Below are 20,184 nucleotides of genomic sequence, written 5' to 3'. Positions count from 1 at the left end.
CTCTATCCAAATCTGGATCCCTACTCAATAGAGAATATGAGAGTAGAAAATTAGTTTAGCTTATTCATCAAAAAATGTCCCATGCTTGAACTCGGAATAATTTTCAAAGCTCTGAGAATTTTTCCCCGTCGACTCGATGATCAAAACGAGACATTGAAAGGGTTGCTAGAAGGAATTCACACTTATCTATTTAACCCTTTGAGGGGCGGTATATAAAATAATTTAAACTGTGGTAAAATTTTGCATGAACTATAACTTATGGACCCTAAGGATACAAAATTGAGACTTAAAAAAAATCTAGAGCGAAATCCTGAATTTTGAGAACCGGTATATATTTTATACCGGCGCCCCTCTAGGACATTTTTTTCCAGGTAGCTGCCAACTGTTAATCTTAGTTTTTAAAATTAATTGTGGGTACTTTTGATGTGCGTCTGTAGTGATGAGTGCTTGAATATAGTTATGTAAGTCTTAAGACAATTTTTTTAAAATTTTGGCAGAAATTTAAAATTTTAAAAATAAAATTTATGTTTTTTTATGCACTTTGATGACGCAACCCAGCTGAACATACTTATGTAAAATATGGTTAAAAAGCTTTTCAACTTGATTTAAATTCAATATTATTTTATAAAAAAATTTAGCAAATATAACACTGCATGTGTAAATCGTATCATGCTGTAACTGAACTAGTATAATATTACAAGCAGATGTAACTCAGCCGAAAATTAAAAAAATTGAAAAGTGAAGCACTACGACCGACTCAGCTGAGAAAGTATGTTGCATTTTTGAAGTTGTATTTTATACTTTAGATAATATGTGAAAAAACAACCATGCTTCATATTATGATACGAAGAATCGCCCCCCCCCCTCCACGCACACACACTTTAGATCATCAAGGACCGTAAGGGTCCCTTTTTTATTTTTTGTAAATATAGGTTGTAATGTATCTTTTTGTTCAGGAAGAAACGCCGTTAAACAATTTTATTATTTGATACACCTCAAAGCTCTTATTCTGATTTTCAACCCCTTTGGCTGCATAGGGGCTCCCTTTCAACTTTTGGATAAATTTTAGTTTGCATCTAAAACGGGCCTTAGAAATATTTTTCCTCCTTTCACCAACTGTGAGAATTTATTTCGGAAACAACCTATTTGTATCAACGAGAGCGCAGATTTCTCTTGTGTTCTCTAGTCTTTACAAATCTCTTTACAAATCTTTACAAATCTGAAATTAACAAAGAATTTCCTTAAAGAATAAAAGCATGCTTTCAAACCAGCAGTTTTTGTGAAGGAAGAGCGACGGAGAGCTCGCGACTTCGGGTGAGATGGACCTTAAGTACATTTCCATTTTAAGTGAGTTTTCCCTTTGTGTGATCTTATCACACCTCACAAAGGGAAGAAGGCGTGACTCCCGAATGACAAATTAGTTGTCAATCACCTCTTTCATTTTCCTTGCATTCTAGAATTTTGGAAAACACTAAGCAACGGGTGTCTTTTGGGGGCTAACATGCCACATTTAACACCCACAATTGTGTAAAGTTTTCACCCCAGATGGCAATTTTGAAATCGATGAGTCTTTCTCTTGGGAAAGAGATAAGTGCTGAAATAAAAATTTTAGCTAAACACAGACGAATGAAACTCGAGCTGAGTACACAAAGAATAAATGAAACTAATATACTTGTATTCAGTCCTAGCGCAGAGTCAATAAACTTCCCATTCCTCCATGAACATAATACTGAATCCTAAACGACTTATAAATTAATCATGAAAAATTATTACATCATAAACTGTTATAATAATAAAGAAATTCTGTCATGTCACAGAGTATAAAAGGATAAGACTGGTGCTGCCATCTATTGGCGTGGTACCCTCAGTGTGGACGCCGGTATATATTATATACCGGTTTTAAAATCGTATAAATAATCTTCTGTTAATTATCATTTCTGACAAAAATGAAGTAAATATATAAGATTCAGCATGTGTACGTCATATATTTGCAGGTTTTGAATCTTTTCTTTCCCTCCAATAGAATTTATCAATCTTCCAACATGATACCTTGCAAAGAAGTATATTAATTTCATAACTGCAAAATATTGAGCATTCATAGGGTGAAGCTACCATTTAGAATTGAAAGGAAACACTACGATTATAGCTTTTGGTGTAGCAACTTACGATTATAGCTTTTGGTGTAGAAAAATTAGCATTTTTTCGGAGGTTAAAAAATTGACAAACAACCAGTATATATTATATACCGATGCCCTTCAAAGGGTTAAACCCCTCGAGTTTCGACTTCAAATCTCGTAAGAGAGAAAACTAACCGTCACACACATACACAAACATACGTTTTTTTAAAAGGATCATGCTTTTGGGAAAATCATTTCAACTCTGAATAGGAAATTCATGTTTAAGAGAGGGTCTCATCTAAAACGTACAGTAAAACTTATGAATCATGTTGGGTATAGATAGCCATAAAACTAGGCATTGAAATTTTTTATAGATTAATGACAACATAAAATGGTACAAGGTTTTACTTGAAAGTATTTAAAAGAATCCTTTGAACCAATACTTGAAAAAGAAATGGAAAAGATTATCTACCTTTCATGGAAAGTATTTCTATATAGACGAAAGCAGGAAGAGATCTCGAATACCATTCTCATCCTAGAACGATGTCAGCTCTCGGGGCTTTCCAGTATCCACTCCCAAGATTTTAGATTTTCCCCCTCAATCATCCATGGGTGACATGTTCCAAATTCATAAATTCTAATAATGAAATCCCATTTCTTTCACAAATGGCTAAGAAATTCTTAACGAATTCCTCTAAAAAATATCAGGGATTGCGTAAAGAGAGAGAGACGTGTTGCCACTTCCACAGCCCACACGGATCTGAACTGAAACGCGGAATGCTTTTATAGATAAGTGGGGAATGGAAACTGAAAGTCAAAACCCAATCGAAAGTAAAAGTAAAAGCCCAACAGAATTCCAAAAGAATGAGTCATGGTCTACTTTTAGAAAGGGTGAGACAACATTTCCAGACAAAAGGGGAAAGTAGTTAATTTTTATCATGTCTAAGGATATGATAAAAATTAACAAAAAGTGTTTTTTCCCCCACAACTCGGCATTTTTTTCTGAGCTGTGAAAATTTTTCCCATTCCACTTGATTCACAAAATCAGACATATTCAAATTGTTTCTATATAGAGGATTCTCATATATTTAAACCACTCGAGTTTCGGCTTTAGATCAGTCTGTGCAGTGCACTGGAGCTGAATACACGCTTCTTACTCCCGGAAGGAGGTTTTGTAAAGGTGTGTGGAGATTGTTTTCAGCTCTCAGACATTTTTGTCCCAGCCGACTCGATCAATGAGACACCCTTCTATTTTTTCGGACTGAACTTTCTGTTATCTTTAGAAGCATTTCTTGTTTCGCTTCGGTTCCGTCTGTGCTGTGCACTCCTCACGTTTCATTATTCGGGACACGGCCACACATTTTTGTGTGTGTTTCGTTTCATAATGGTCACGATGGGTTTGTTCAATGGATTTTCAAATGACACTTTGGAAGTTGGAGAAAGATTAGGTCGATTCGAATGACGGCAAAGCACTTGAGGGCAATTTGCCTAGAGAAATGCCTTCGTGGAGGACTTTTGAAGGGAAACTGGCTTGTATTCACGTTACACATGGGTAAAAACCACGAAAAAAAACACCCATGCAGCCAGCGTGAAAGTCATTCGTTCAAGTATTTTCAAAATATGAAATGGATTTTATAAAACATATTGGGATATAGACCCATATTTGTATTCAAAATTGGATCATTCTGTTGCTTTTTATCAGAATATACCTGTATACGATTGAACAATTATTCTGAATCACATGATCTTACCTTCTTGAAAGACATTTCTTAACGTTTCACAAAATATATATCAGTATACGATTGAACAATCGTGATCCGTTGATCCTGATTGATGGAGTCAGCTGTGGATCACGAGATCTTGCCTTGTTGAAAACGATTTGTTAAAGTTTCACAAAATATATCAGTATACAATTGAAAAAATCACGATCCGTTGATCCTGACTGGTCTAGCCAGATGTGGATCACATGATCTTGCCTTCTTGAAAGTCATTTGTTAAAGAATTTTCACAAAATATATCAGTATATGATGGAACAATCGTGATCCGTTTATACTGACTGATGGACTCAGCTGTGGATCACATGATCTTGCATTGTTGAAATTGATTTGTTAAAGTTTCACAAAATATATCAATATACGAAATAATAGCATGTTCTCTATAAAAACGGCTATTGAGTAAAACATTTCTAACCTTGAAAAGCAACAACAGTAGCAGGGAAAAAATGTTACCCTACGTCAAAGTATTGAAGGGAAATAAGAACACATTTCTATAAAATGGGTGACTAAATAAATATTTCTAGTCTATGAAATACAAAAGAGTAAGAAAAAAATTTCACATAGCTTCACAGAAGCTCTTCCAGGTGAGCGAGAAGCGTGTATCCACGTTGAGGGTACAGCACAGACTGATCTGAAGCTGAAACGCGTGTGGTTTAAATAGATTAGCGAGAGTTCCTTGTAGAAACTGACTGGGAAAAATTCTCAGAGCTCTGGATAATTTTTCCATGTTGTGAGGGAAGAAAGAAAAAAAAAACTGACTTCCTTTTTCTTTCTTAATTTGATGTCTTCACTTTCATGACCTTTTGGAAAGTCAAAACAGTGGAAACATCAAATTAATAAAGAAAAAACAAGGAATTTTTTTTTTTCGACTCAAATTTTTCCTGAACTCTGAAAATTTCTTCCCAGTCGATAAAATTTCGTTTTTTGACGTTCACTTTCAATTCTTGGACTCATGATGTTCTTATCTTGATGTTCTTGTAGTATATATATTCTAATACAAATTCACTCTTTTTCCCCCCAAAAGATGTCTGTTTTTTATTTTGTATATCTTTATATTTATATAGCTATATACTGAAAACAGGCGATAAAGTCCGTTTGTAGTATATTCCTATACAAATTCACTCCCTTTCCCCCCCCAAAAAAAGGTGTCTTTTTTTATTTTTTTTTTTACCTTCAAATTTGTATAGCTATATACTGAAAACCATGTATAGGAATATACGTTAAAGTCAGGCGTTAAAGTCCGTTTGTAGTATATTCCTATACATGGTCTATTTTTAGAAAGGTTGAGACAACATCCCCAGACAAAAGGAGGATAGAGTTAATTTTTATTATGTCTAGAAAACATGATAAAAATTAACAAAAAGTTTTTTTTTTCACAACTCAGAATTATTATTATTATTATTATTATTATTATTTGAGCTCTGAAAATTTTTGCCCAGTCGACAGCCAAGGGAATGTTTCCAGCCAACACGATTTACTTCACTTTAAACTCTTTTCTATAAAAGTATTGCACGGTTTCTGTTCAGAACCGTGCGGGCTTTCCAAGGTGCAACATGCTTTTTCTCTCTCTACCTCATCTAGACCTAGGATGTTCTTTCTCAAGAAGAGGAATTCTTTTAGTCAACCGCGAGGGAGGAAGATGGATTTCATCCTTGAGAAACAACACGCAGAAATAGAATTCAATACCCACGATCTTCCTTCACGGAATGGTGGAAGGCCACTCCTCTCGTGATGATGTGTGAGTCGGTAAAAAGGGGGGTTGAATGTGATATCCCTTCCGACAACACCGTAGAGGAGCGGTCCAATAGTTCCATGAGAAAATATCCCTTTCATCTTTTCAACATTATTATTGAGGACACTTTTCTAGTAAAAAAGAAAATAGGTATTGTTTTCTTTCGTCTATTGAAACAATAATACCTTGGATGTTTAGAAGGAGATCCGTTTAAAAAATTCGAAAAAAAGATTGGTTCAATCGCACAACATAATCATTTGTTTTTTTCATATCCCAACAGCCCTGTGATCATTGTTTTTTCAATAGTCAGGCCAAAGTATTCCTTTTAAAAACATTTTTATTCTTCCTGGGTGTGGGATTGCGTACAGAGAATATATTTTCCAACCCCCCCCGGATTAGAACAGAAACATATTACAATCATCACGCCATCGTTCTTTTCGAAAGCCAAAAGAATTCCTCATGAAAGAACATCTTTTTTTCCTGGTTGTGGGATGGGGTAGAGATGTTGCATCTTCAACAACTCACAATAATCTGAACAGAAACGCGGAATGTTTTTATAGATATAAGAAATGAAATGAAAGTGAAAGTAAAAATGAAATCGTATTGGCTGGAAAATTTTCTTGGCTGTCGAATGGGAAAAAAAGAAAAAAAAACCCTCTTTCTTTTTTTCTATTAATTTGATGTCTACACTTTGTTGACTTTGGAATGGACAAACCCAAAGACCATGACTCAACCTTTCTAAAACAGATAATTCCAAAAAATGAGTCATGGTCTATTTTTAGAAACGGTGAGACAACATTACCCCCAGAAAAAGGGGGTAGAGTTAATTTTTATCATGTCTAGAAGACATGATACAAATCAACAAAAAGTTTTTTTTTCAATTCAAAACTTTTTTCTGAGCTCAAAATTTTTTCACAGTCGACAGCCAAGAGAAAATTTTCCAGCCAAGACGATTTGGCTTTTACTTTCACTTTCAACTCTTTTCTATAAAAGCATTCCACGTTTTCTGTTAAGAACCGTGCAGGCTCTCCTAAGTGCAACATGCTTTTTCTCGCTCTACCTCATCTGGACCCAGGCCTACCCTTCTAGAAAAAGATTCTGTAAAGACAAGTTTCTTTACATTTTTTGACGTCTCACAGAATAGAAATTATTCCTCAGTTCAGGGGAAATGTTTCCCATTTGAAAAGATAGGTTCCGTAGTTTGGATTTCATCAGCAACCGCTTATCAGATTCTAGCGAAATTGGATGATCCATCCATGGATCAGAATTTCCCATCCGTGGTTTGGATGGATCAAAATTTCAACATAGTTCAAGAAAAATCCTTCAATAATATTTGAAAGGAGATGTCATGATACTGAAAGATATTTTCCCATGACGGAATCAGTCTATCCCGCACCTTCTTCTAAAGTGAAGTTAAAGAGATTTTTCATACCGGGTTTCCAATTTTCACCTCAAACCATTCCGTTGACGACGTGTGAGAGACAAACTGTGATATAAATTTCAGTTTCCATGACAGCTAACACTCTTGAGATTTAAAAATGTATGAACGAATTCATTTTTATTCCATTTCAGCGACTGAGTGGGCTGGGAAAAATTTTCTTAGAGCTCAGGGAAAAAAAGAGGCTCTTTCCATGACAGTTAACACTCTTGAGGTTTAAAAATGTATGAACGAATTCATTTTTAATCCATTTCAGCGAATGAGTGGGCTGGGAAAATTTTTCTCAGAACTCAGGGAATGTGTGTCCAGGTTGAATGCACAGCACACACTGATGGGATGCCGAAACTCGAGTGGCTTAAATAAATATACGAAATTTGGGTCATCGAGTTGACTAGGAAATTCTCAGAGCTCTGAAAATAACTCTGAGTTTAAGCATGGGACATTAGAACAGAAATATATTACAATCATCATGTCATCGTTGTTTTCGAAAGCCAAAAGAATTCCACGTGAGAGAACATCTTTTGTCTCTGATTGTGGGATAGGGTAGGGATGTTGCATCTTCAACAACCCACGCTGATCTGAACAGAAACGCAGAATGTTTTTGTGGATATAAGAAATGAACTGAAAGTGAAAGTAAAAGTGAAATTGTATTTGCTGGAGAAATTTCTTGGCTGTCGAATGGAAAAAAATTTTCCAGAGCTCAGAAAAATATTCTGAGCTAGGAAAAAAAAACAACTTTTATTTCTTTCTATTTATTTGATGTCTACACTTTTTGGACTTTTTAAAAAGTCAAAAAAGTGTAGACATCAAATTAATAAAAAAAAGAAAGAGTGGTTTTTGTTTTTTGTTTTTGTTTTTTTTTTTCTTTCAGAACTTTGAAAATTTTTTCCTAGTCGACAGCCAAGAAATTTTTCCAGCCACTACAATTTGGTTTTTTACTTTCACTTTCAAGTCTTTTCTATAAAAGCATTCCGCGTTTCAGTTTCAGTTCAGAACCGTGTGGGCTCTCCAAGGTGCAATATCCTTCTTCTCTCTTAACCTCATCTGCACCTAGGATGTTCTTTCTCAAGAAGAGGAATTTTGGCTATCCGTGGAAAAACAAAATCCCGTTTTATGCAAGAATGCCATCAGAGTGTTAATACAATTTGCCTCAACGTATTTATGTGAAACTGGATTTAGCAAACTAGTTTCAATAAGAACTAAATACCGCTCGCGTTTAAACCTTGAAGATGATATGCGAATTGCAATTAGCAACATACATCCAAACATCGATGAGATAATTAGAAACTTGCAGCCACATACATCTCATTAAAGGGCAATTTACTGATTTTTGTGTTATACAAAAAGTATTTTTTCAAATTATAAATAAAATTAATATGAGTCAGATATGATGATGTTTTTATTCGATGAAACGAAAGAACTGCGCGAAATATACATCGTGCTTGTGAACATTTATCTCTAGGTCTACTAGTGTTTGTGAACATTTATCTCTAGGTCTCTAATTTTCTCTCTACAAAAGGGGTCGCAGTCGAAAAAAAGTCTTAGAGTACCTTTTTCAGGTGATGTGATTATGCCTAGGCCTTCTGAAATGTAACTGTAAGGTCGATGCTATTCGCACCACCTGTGCGATTAGTCGCTTAAGCTATTCGCACCAACATTAACCCCGCATACGCATTGAGTTGCCAGATCCGTCGTTTTAACCCAATAGAAAGGAATGGATTCTACGTATGCGAACTGTTGTAGTGAATCTTTTTTTTAAAAAAGGCGAGTTACTACCTTGGCGTAGTTTATCATTTTTTAAGCGTTGACGACTTTCAAAAGTTTAGAAAGGAAAGTGGGTTCCTTTTCTTATAAAAAGAAGGAACACGTTTTCTTTTATTAAAGTATATATAAAAAAGGGTACATTTTTATGTTCGCAATGTTTATCCTTTTTTTGAACGGTTGGAATAGTTTAAATGACTGATTTGGGAGGAAGGGGACAAAATCTTGTTTACATTTTTTAAAACAAAACCTTGTTTACATTTAGCTTTAAAGATGTGTTTTGCGCAAACAAGACTTTAATTCATTCCTCTTTGAAAAATTTCATCAGAGAAAAGATAATAAAAATTAGACAAGGGATTTCTGTGTACAAAATTTAGACATGAAATAAGATAAAAGCGATTATATCAACTATTAAATGAATTATTTTGTATGCCTGCTTATTTTTTTTAAGGAAATACTTGGCATTTTCAGGACACAAAAAGTACTTCAAAAACCTTTGAAATATTAGTACAAACACATTAATAAATTAAATTGAAATAAATAATGGGATGTAATTTAAAAGACAGAAATAATTTAATGTAAGAGATTTAGGTTTAACAATTTGCACACACAAATGATTTATCAGATTTTATAAATAACTGATTTCATAAATAACTTTGATTTTGAAATATGGCATTTGAACCTATAAATATGTGTGGATACTGAAAAAGTGATGAATATATAAGAATATTATAATTTTCAGTAAGTTTTCTTATTGAATAATAAATTCTGACAGTCTTATGCTATAAGACTAGGGTTTAAGTTTACATAAAAATTCCTCTGTTAAATAAAAAAATTTAAGTACTTTCTTTAGCCTTTTTGTCAAGACATTGAAGATTTTATAACTAATTACTCGTCCTCGCTTGCAATTAGAACTAACATTAAATCCCTATTTTATCCAAATATTTCCTGAACATTATCATGTATATAGATTGACTTCGTCTTTGTATCTGGTAATTATTACTTGCAAATTATTCTCTTGCTGGTGAACTATTAACAAGCCTTTCTATTGCTGAGGTTGTTAGGGTTAACAACCTTCGCTCTCGCTACCGCCTGCCTTACGGAAATCGGCGTAAAATGCTGGTACCTGGGCTGATTGTGCGCATGCGCAAACGTGGGTGGTGTGAATAGCCTATTAGCTATTCGCACCGTCGGAGCGATTAGCCACTGCGTAACTGTAACCGGTTGATCTTAGCGTGCGTTGTGCTGTCTGTCCATCTGTCTGAGGAGGAAACTAGCATCTGAGGGGCTAGACGCTTGTTAATGCGCAGAAGGCGCGCAGCGAAAGAGTTAGGACTTGACGTACGATGGAGGCAGAATCTTGGAAGAGCTCCTGAATTTTCAAAGGTGTTTTCCAGAAAATCTTCATCTATTTAAGAAAATTTTCGCGAATATCCTCTGCATTGTCTCGTTCTCAAGGCCGGGAGTTCTCCTGTACCTGGGGGTCTTGTCTTCCTTGCAATCTTTTGCAGCACTAAGATAAGTAGAACTTCTTTTCTCTAAGCTAAATCAAATATCTGTCACTAAAGTACCTTTAAATTCATTTATTTATTATGATCATTATTATTATTATTATGCTCATTTTATTATGTTCTGGCATTAAATACTTAGTAATTGCTTTAAATCATGTGGTTCTTTTTTGGTTACCATCTCGTAGGGACGCTATCCTTATCAGTAGCCCTTATCAGTAGTGTTAGCACTACCCATTGGGGCCCCTTTGAGGAATTTCTCGAGAGAGAAAAACACGATCTTGGGCCTTAATGAATGTACAGAGTAGTAGTTTTTGCTCCTTTAATCTATATTTCCTATCTATTTAAATTAAAAGCATATATTAATACAGTGTGCCTCAAATTGATAAAATAGTACACATATAATAAATTATGACTATTAACTTAATAAATAAATAAAATGATTATTTAAAAAAAATTAATTAATATTAAAATAAAAAAAACTCCGTAATTTATTTACTTATTTATTTTTGCTGATATGTTCTCGCCTTGTTTTGGATTTATGATTTTATTTGATGGTGTTTTCTGAGTATATAAATATATTGGAAACCGCAATAAATGATGTTACTTAATTTTAATGTATAACTTTGCATGATATTATATGTATCTTGATCTTATGTGTCTTCAGTTACTGTGTCTCAAGGTAGAGGCTAATATTGGTTTCCATGTTAAAAAATAAAAGTTTAAATTTAAAAATTTTTAAATTTTAGTTTCCCTGTTATAGCAAAAGTTAGCTTCTAAATTTGACTTATATTGTTATGTGACTGGACCCCCAATATTTATTATTTTATTATTAATTTTCCCCCATCTTTACATCTATTCAGCTTTACAAAACACACTCATTACACACACCTGGAAGACTCTATTTAATGTAAATGATAACAACTTTGACTACACTCATGAACACAATCGTGGGTTTTTTTTTTTTTTTTTTTTGACAAAATTCTCTTACTTCCTTTACTTTTCTTTCTATAGCCCCCCCCCCTTTTTTTTTTAATTATAAATAAAAAAAAAAAATTTTTTTCCTCTCCATTACTTTTAGGCGATTTATTTTTTACTTTATTTTGTCCCATATTTTCTTCCTAGCCTTTCGAACTCGTATAAAATATACGAAGTTCCTTTTTACTCTCCTCTGAAATACGAAATTGCCCCCTTTGTATATACCTTTCCTTCGCACCTATGCTTGATTTTTCGCACATCGGGGCTGAAAGACTTAGCGGGTGCAACAAAAGACATCTGTCTACTTTGTCTGTGTCTGTCCATCTGTCTCCGAGAGTGTTTTCTGCTGAAGATAAACGTAATATTATGAGCACTAAACATATGATTCTGAATTTTCATCTATAATGTGGTGATCGAATGAATGCAAAAATTTTCCATTTTTATAAGATTTTTAAGAAAAGTCAGAATTCAAGGTATGCTCAGTTATTTATTTGCAATTTTTTCTCTATGTTATTTGTAATTTTACTTCAGCTTTATTGAGTAAGATTACACTAATTGTTTTGAAGATTTTGTATCATCTAAATATAATATAAGAAATAATGATTTCGGAAATTCCATGCAGAAATACGCTAACCAGATCTAAATATTAGTCGGTTGAACGGGACATATGTTTTCTACCTTGGAATATGTGCGATGTAAAGTATTACATTAATCGATTTCTGCTTTTTATCGAAAATTACAAACAGTGGATCATAACTTTGAATTATTCTATAACTGAATTTGAATTCTCGTTATTATAATACAGGTTTGCACTGGTAGTTCGGTCCGAGGTTCGAATCCCGCGAACGGGCTGGCTACATGAGTGTTTTCGTGGTTTTCCCGATGTGTAACGTGTATACGAGCCAGTTTCCCTTAGAAAGTCATCCCTCCCCTTAGGCACATAGCCCTCGAGGCTTTGGCGTAATTAAATAACCTAACCTATAATACAGGTTTGGTTTGGTTTGGTTTGGTTTATTTGATTTGGTAAAGCCCTCTGCCGAAGGGGAAGGATGCCTTCACGGAGGGCTTTCTAACTGAAAGTGGCTCGTCTACACGTTGCACACATCAGGCATATTAAAATTACTGGTTGTATATTGGTGTTATTGCAAAGTTATTTGTTTAATAATTATTGGTGTAATCGTTAAGTAAGGTTTTTTTATTTTTCTGTTATTTTTATTTGCCCATAAAAGTGTTATATGTTAATGCCTTATGGTGTCAAACACAAACTGTATGAGGGACTGAAAGTAGCTGACTTGCTGATTTATTTTATTTATTTATTTGTTTTGTCCAAATGAATTAAAAAAAACTTTAAAAGTTTATTTACTAATTATTTGTCAAAACACATAAACATTAATAACACAAAGGAAAACAGAGTCCAATTTATGTTTGTTTTCTGTTTGAAATCTGAAAGTTAGTAACTGTAGGAAATTTCTGTTGGTTACACTCTGTAAAGATATTAGTATTAAGTATTTATTTATTTCAAATAATTCTAATATATTGAACTAATTACTAAATAAATTAGTTTTGAATTGAAACTAAACAAATTACAAAAACTTTCCGAGTGGGGACAAAACTTGAGTATGAATAATGACAACCTGTTATCTTTCTTTTATTCATTAAATTTTTATTTGATGCCTATAGGAAACACACATATATTTGCATGTAAATATTTATATATATATTTTTTCTTACTACAACTTTCAGCTACAACACCTTATGACATTTCGATTTTGATAAAATTTGTAATCCTGGAGAAAAACTTAGAAACTATCATTATATTATTGTATTATTGTGAAGTTGTTTCATTTATCACCATGATTTTGTTTCGTTTATCTCCAAGTTTGTTGTTTCATTTATGGAAACCTGAGTAGTTGAATGTTCCGTAAATATACTTTTATCTAAAATTGGGTGCTTGTTTGACTTTTTAAGTGAAAATATATCAATGTGTACACGGACAAAGTCAAGGGAGTATCCAGTGCCAAGTTTGTGCAATTCGCTGATGTTTTTCTAAGTGAAAATAGCTCAACGTGTACATGGATAAAGTTGAGGGAGTGCGCAATGCCTAGTTTCTGCAATTCTGTGATTTTTTTTGTATGTGTACATTTATACCGAGTTTGTGCGATTCTTGTTATTTTGTCTTTGCGTAGCGCCGATTTTTGGTGCTAAAATCATCACTACCCAAAGCCAAAATAAGAAGTCAAAGAATTGCGCAAACTCGGTATCCATATACCGGCAGTTTTCGTCTAGGGGTACCCATAAATACAGTACAAAGTCCGTAATCCGGACTCGTCGGGCCTCAGTGATTCCGGATTATAGATCATCAATTTAAATCTGGTAAGATGGCATGCAGAAATTATACAATTAAAAATATTAAACAGTAATTTATGAAATAAAGAGCAATTATGATCTAAAGGGTATCAAAATTTACAAAAAAAGCTTAATATTTATTTGTTTACTTTATTAAACATTTCTTTGAATGCAAGTTTTATGCTTCATTTTTTGTGCTAAACCCGCATGCGTAAACATTAAACGCGCATGCGTAAATGCAATACGTGCATGAAGAGAAATTATAATCTAAAGGGTATCAAAAATTACAAAAAAAGCTTAATATTTATTTAGGTTGATCTTTACAATATGGTAACTGGTAGTTTGGCGACATTTTGGAGGCGATAAAGGTTACTACCTGGCATTTTGGTAATAATGTGAGCAGTACTCAGTTCCGATTATGCATTATTTTGTGTGAGTGAAATCAGAGATCATGGGATATGTCGTGATATTAATGGACGAATTACGGTTCTTTAATCGGAAAAGGGGGGGAAATCGGGAAAAAATCTGGAAATTTAGTATTTGGCTTTATTCTGTGTTGTGTGAAACAGTGTTCATGAATTTTTGGATCCCATGGCCGTAACTAAAGTGAATTCGAAATGGGTATTTATGTATGTATTAATTTAATGTATGTGCTCATTTATATTTTAAGTAGTGTTTTTGAATTTAATTATATTTTAATTAAATGATAGTTATTTTGTGAATTTTATGTTTGTAGGAATTTCGTATACGTTTTAGTTGAAGTAAACGTGCATGGAAATAATTTAAATATCTGACACTAAGTATTTGTAATGGTTGCGGTATGAATTCGTTGGTGACGTGTATAATGTAATAGATGATTTAGAGGTAAAAGTTTTTGGATATTTTATTTATTTTATATGTGGAAATGTTCATTACTTTTTCGCGATCAGGTAATTTCATATATGTTCTTTTTACCGGGTTTAAAGATTGAGAAAATTGTCATGTATTTTCGTGAAATTTTTCTAATTTATGAGAAAAAAGCAGTGTACATGGATATAGTGAAGAGTGTGCGCAATGCCATTTTTATGCAATTCTGGGATGTTTTTTTAAGTAAAAATAAGTCGGCGTGTACATGGTTTAGTGATATTTTAATTAAATGATAGTTATTTTGTGAATTTTATGTTTGTAAGAATTTGGTATACGTTTAAGTTGAAGTAAACGTGCATGGAAATAATTTAAATATTTGATACTAAGTATTTGTAATGCTTGCGGTATGAATTCGTTGGTGACGTGTATAATGTAATAGATGATTTAGAGGTAAAAGTTTTTGGATATTTTATTTATTTTATATGTGGAAATGTTCATATTTGGAAAGGGTAAATACTTTTTTGCAATCAGGTAATTTCATATATGTTTTTTTTACCGGGTTTAAAGATTGAGAAAATTGTCATGTATTTTCGTGAAATTTTTCTAATTTATGAGAAAAAAGCAGTGTACATGGATATAGTGAAGAGTGTGCGCAATGCCATTTTTGTGCAATTCTGGGATGCTTTTTTAAGTAAAAATAAGTCGACGTGTACATGGTTTAGTGATATTTTAATTAAATGATAGTTATTTTGTGAATTTTATGTTTGTAGGAATTTGGTACACGTTTAAGTTGAAGTAAACGTGCATGGAAATAATTAAAATATTTGATACTAAGTATTTGTAATGCTTGCGGTATGAATTCGTTGGTGACGTGTATAATGTAATAGATGATTTAGAGGTAAAGGTTTTTGGATATTTTATTTATTTTATATGTGGAAATGTTCATATTTGGAAAGGGTAAATACTTTTTTGCAATCAGGTAATTTCATATATGTTCTTTTTACCGGGTTTAAAGATTGAGAAAATTGTCATGTATTTTCGTGAAATTTTTCTAATTTATGAGAAAAAAGCAGTGTACATGGATATAGTGAAGAGTGTGTGCAATGCCATTTTTGTGCAATTCTGGGATGCTTTTTTAAGTAAAAATAAGTCGACGTGTACATGGTTTAGTGATATTTTAATTAAATGATAGTTATTTTGTGAATTTTATGTTTGTAGGAATTTGGTACACGTTTAAGTTGAAGTAAACGTGCATGGAAATAATTTAAATATTTGATACTAAGTATTTGTAATGCTTGCGGTATGAATTCGTTGGTGACGTGTATAATGTAATAGATGATTTAGAGGTAAAGGTTTTTGGATATTTTATTTATTTTATATGTGGAAATGTTCATATTTGGAAAGGGTAAATACTTTTTTGCAATCAGGTAATTTCATATATGTTCTTTTTACCGGGTTTAAAGATTGAGAAAATTGTCATGTATTTTCGTGAAATTTTTCTAATTTATGAGAAAAAAGCAGTGTAAATGGATATAGTGAAGAGTGTGCGCAATGCCATTTTTGTGCAATTCTGGGATGCTTTTTTAAGTAAAAATAAGTCGACGTGTACATGGTTTAGTGATATTTTAATTAAATGATAGTTATTTTGTGAATTTTATGTTTGTAGGAATTTGGTACACGTTTAAGTTGAAGTAAACGTGCATGGAAATAATTTAAATATTTGATACTAAGTATTTGTAATGCTTGCGGTATGAATTCGTTGGTGACGTGTATAATGTAATAGATGATTTAGAGGTAAAAGTTTTTGGATATTTTATTTATTTTATATGTGGAAATGTTCATATTTGGAAAGGGTAAATACTTTTTCGCAATCAGGTAATTTCATATATGTTCTTTTTACCGGGTTTAAAGATTGAGAAAATTGTCATGTATTTTCGTGAAATTTTTCTAATTTATGAGAAAAAAGCAGTGTACATGGATATAGTGAAGAGTGTGCGCAATGCCATTTTTGTGCAATTCTGGGATGTTTTTTTAAGTAAAAATAAGTCGGCGTGTACATGGTTTATGTGTATGTGTTATTTTGAAAAACGCGTAAGGAGTATGGTATTGTGCACTTTTTCCCAATTTTGCAGTGAATATTTGTCATGATTAAGCAGTTTTGTTAGATAAAATTTCTAGCATAAGTGTAATTCGGCTAGTAGATTCTTGGAAGAAGTGTTCAGTAGATAAAAAGAAAAGAAACGTCTTTACTTCGTGAAGACAAAATGGCGGCGGGGGAAAAAAATAGAGGGTTGCTGTAGGAGAGTTGGTCGCCAAAAAAACGCCAAGTTACCATATTGTAAAGATCAACCTTTATTTATTTACTTTATTAAACATGTCTTTCAATTTAAGTTGTTTGCTTTGTTTTTTTGCGCTAAACGCGCATGCATAAACATTAAATGCACATTCGTAACATTAAACGCGCATGCGTAAACGCATTACGTGCATTAAGAGAAATTATGATCTAAAGGGTATCAAAATTTACAAAAAAAAAAAAAAAGAAAAAAAGCTTACTATTTATTTGTTTACTTTATTAAACATTTCTTTCAATGTAAGTTGTTTAAGTTGCTTTGTTTTTTTGTGCTAAACGCACATGCGTAAAACATACAAAAAAGAAATTGTGCCATTGAGGTCCGGATTATATATCATTCTGGATAACGGACTTTGTACTGTATACTTTTACACAGATTTAGAAATATATGCACATATGGATGGATTTATGTATTTGTGTATGCTTGTATATATGTACATACTATATGCATACACACTTGTATGCATATATACATTTCTGAATATGATCCCGATTACGGAGAAGTACCCACATGTATACATTCATACATATATACATAAATGCATATATTCATGCATGCTTACATACGTACATACATTTCTGAATCCGATTCTGATAACAGAAATGCATCTATGTTTTAACTATTTTTTAAGGAGGGAAAAAATAGCTCAAAATGGTATTTATGTTATTGATCAGAATGCAAATTTCTTAACTAAATATGCTATGTTAAAAAAAAAAATGTTGAAATTATATAAGTTATATGATGGGAATTCAGTTGTCTTGGAAAATAATCAAGTTGTAATTTTCATCTTTAAGAAAGGAAATGTTTAAATTTCAGTAACAACTTTTCCTAATTTTAATAATTTCAGTACCTACCTTTCATAGTCTTACATGTAATGTAATTCAGTGAAAGATCTGAGTGAATAATTATTTAATTATAGTTTTATTTAGCATAATATATATGTACCTTTGTATATCAGTTCTTTAACCACCTTAAAGAAAATGTAATAGGCAGACATTTTTTTTTCCTAGAAATTTCTCTATACATGCTGCCCGTCTGAGATATCCATTTATACATTTCAAGTATTCTCTAAAAATTGGGTTATTAACTACAAGTTTTTGATTGTAATATAAATTTGTAAATTAAAAAAAGAGTTATTAAGATTAATATTAATGATGAATAGTGTTAAATGTCAATTATTCATCTCCTTAGTAAATTTGAGCACTAACAGAAGTTCATAAGAAATTTCGGTACTATTCGGTTTCGAGGGCCGTAAAAAATCGCCAAACTATTGTTGATGCCAATGCTGCCAAAAATAATTGTGGCAACCGTAATAATTGCGGCAAGAAAGGAAGTATAATAGTAAATAACTATTTAAGATTGATGTTTTAATTTAGATGAAGGGTTAATTTGATATAATACTTTTTTATTATTGTAATTGATATAAAAAAGGCTAAACATGACAGAATGGGAGTGAATAACTATTTCAGATCATTATTATAATTTATATAAAAATTGCTAAACATAACTGAATGAATGCCTGCATCACTATTTCGCTACCGAGTTATCGCTAAAGCATAGTTTCATCTCGTTGGTTGTTCAAACATAATTTTCTATAATGAATGATGCCTTTTCTTTGAAAATATTCTCGGTAAAATGCAGAATCGCTCACTTATTTGTTTGCCTCTTTTTACAAGAGTAAAAACAATTGGATTTTTGTCAATTTTCTTTTACTTTTTAAGTGAAAATAGGTCGATGTCATAGATAAAGTCAAGGGTGTGTGCAGTGCCATTTTTGTGCAATTCTAGGATTTTTTTAAGTGAAAATAGATCGATGTGCACATGGATACCGAGTATGTGCAGTTCTTAAAAACGCGTCAAGCAGTGGGTGATTCTGCACTTTACCCAAAATTCTATTGCCGACTTTTCGTCATGGGCAATTCTCAAATTGTTAAATCTATAAGATATCAAAAAAGGATTTAAAAATTAAACTAGTATTTCAATGGCGTCTTAAGAAATATAGAACTATATAAACTTACGCAATCTGAAATCAGCCCATACGCTAGATTTCGCACGCTCTTAAATGGGCGCGTTTGCTAGATTTGGCGCTTTTGCGCATACATTTTCGCTGCAATTTTTTTACGGCCCTCGAAACCGAATAATACCGAAATTTCTTCATAAACAATATTGATTTTTGATGCTAAAGCAAAGTTTAAAATTTGAAAAAAATTAAACATTTAGCAGTAGTAGCAATAAAAGCTCCCTGAGATATCATGTTGTGCAGACATTGAAGACAATAAAAGGTTTTGAACTTAATCAATTTATTAACAATATAATAAAGAATAAAAACACAGAAAATAAATTTCAACAATATCAGAGTCTTAGGAAAAATATAATATAACCATCATTCATCAAATATTTTTACCTGGTCTCCAAAACACTGGCATTCAATACAAACAAAAATGTCCTAAACATTAATTATGCGGCCTAAAAATGAAGTTGGCTACACATTCAAAACGTCCATGATCAATGGTTGAGAAAACACCTGAAAATTTAAATGAAGTTCTTGAAAGCACTTAAAACTGGCCTAACTCCGTTTGCACGAGGAAACGCCGCTCACATATTTTAAATGCCGCCTTCATTGAAGAACATGGATGCCGCCCACGGCAGTCACTCACATGGTAGCCTCTGGAACCAAGGAACTTTATTCTGGTACAACCATCTTATGGATATGAACCAAGGAACTCATTCCGAAACAATCATCCCGCGGACAGGCACCAAGGAACTTTATTCAGGAACAGCCATCCCGCAAACAGGAACCAAGGAACTTTATTCACCGGACTGCATGCATCCTTCTGAAGGGGCTGGAAACCGCTCACTCAAGTGCCAGGAAAGCGGGAACTAGAAGGGTTGAGCCAGAGCGACGCGAGATACTTATAGCAGAAGTAGGAATGACGTCATCTCACGGCAACCAATCAGCTCTCGGCACGAATCGGTTTTTCAGATGACGTAACATCACGTTTCATTTTTGCATCTCAATTAGGTTGAAACAGTCCGTTCTCAATGCAAATAGTGGCAGCAAGAAAAAGAAGTAGAAGTAACTACTATATTACATTAAAATAAGAACTAAACTAAATAAACATTTCAAGAAGGAGAGATGATGCAGTAAAAGGTTTACAATAAGCTATATTTTCCAACAATTTTCTCTATAGTTTTAAACTATCATTTAAATACATTGAAAATATATCAGCATATATGAATGAAGCAGTTTCCTGATCTATGTTAATTTACATATGAAGAAGCATAGTTCAGATATATATTATTATACTTTTTACTATCTATTTGATATTTAGA

General features: G+C 32.7%; 1 protein-coding gene across 2 annotated transcripts in view; it reads left to right on the top strand.

Annotated features, from left to right (window-relative positions):
* The first annotated feature begins 11,624 nt into the window (after nucleotides 1-11,624).
* The window catches only part of LOC118179955 (traB domain-containing protein), a 78,219-nt gene continuing 69,659 nt past the window's right edge, over nucleotides 11,625-20,184 (top strand). The window contains exon 1 of one of the 2 annotated variants that reach the window (XM_085817141.1): nucleotides 11,625-11,782. The gene's annotated coding sequence lies outside the window, so the exon portion shown is untranslated. The remainder of the gene's footprint in view (nucleotides 11,783-20,184) is intronic. The other variant, XM_035349112.2, reaches the window with a different exon arrangement.

Source organism: Stegodyphus dumicola, chromosome 5 (assembly GCF_044657685.1).
Source record: "Stegodyphus dumicola isolate Sdum_Otavi_A_Nest chromosome 5, ASM4465768v1".
NCBI lineage: Eukaryota > Metazoa > Arthropoda > Arachnida > Araneae > Eresidae > Stegodyphus > Stegodyphus dumicola.
The sequence above is the reverse complement of the archived record's forward strand: the minus strand, read 5'-3'. Positions and strand labels throughout refer to the sequence as shown.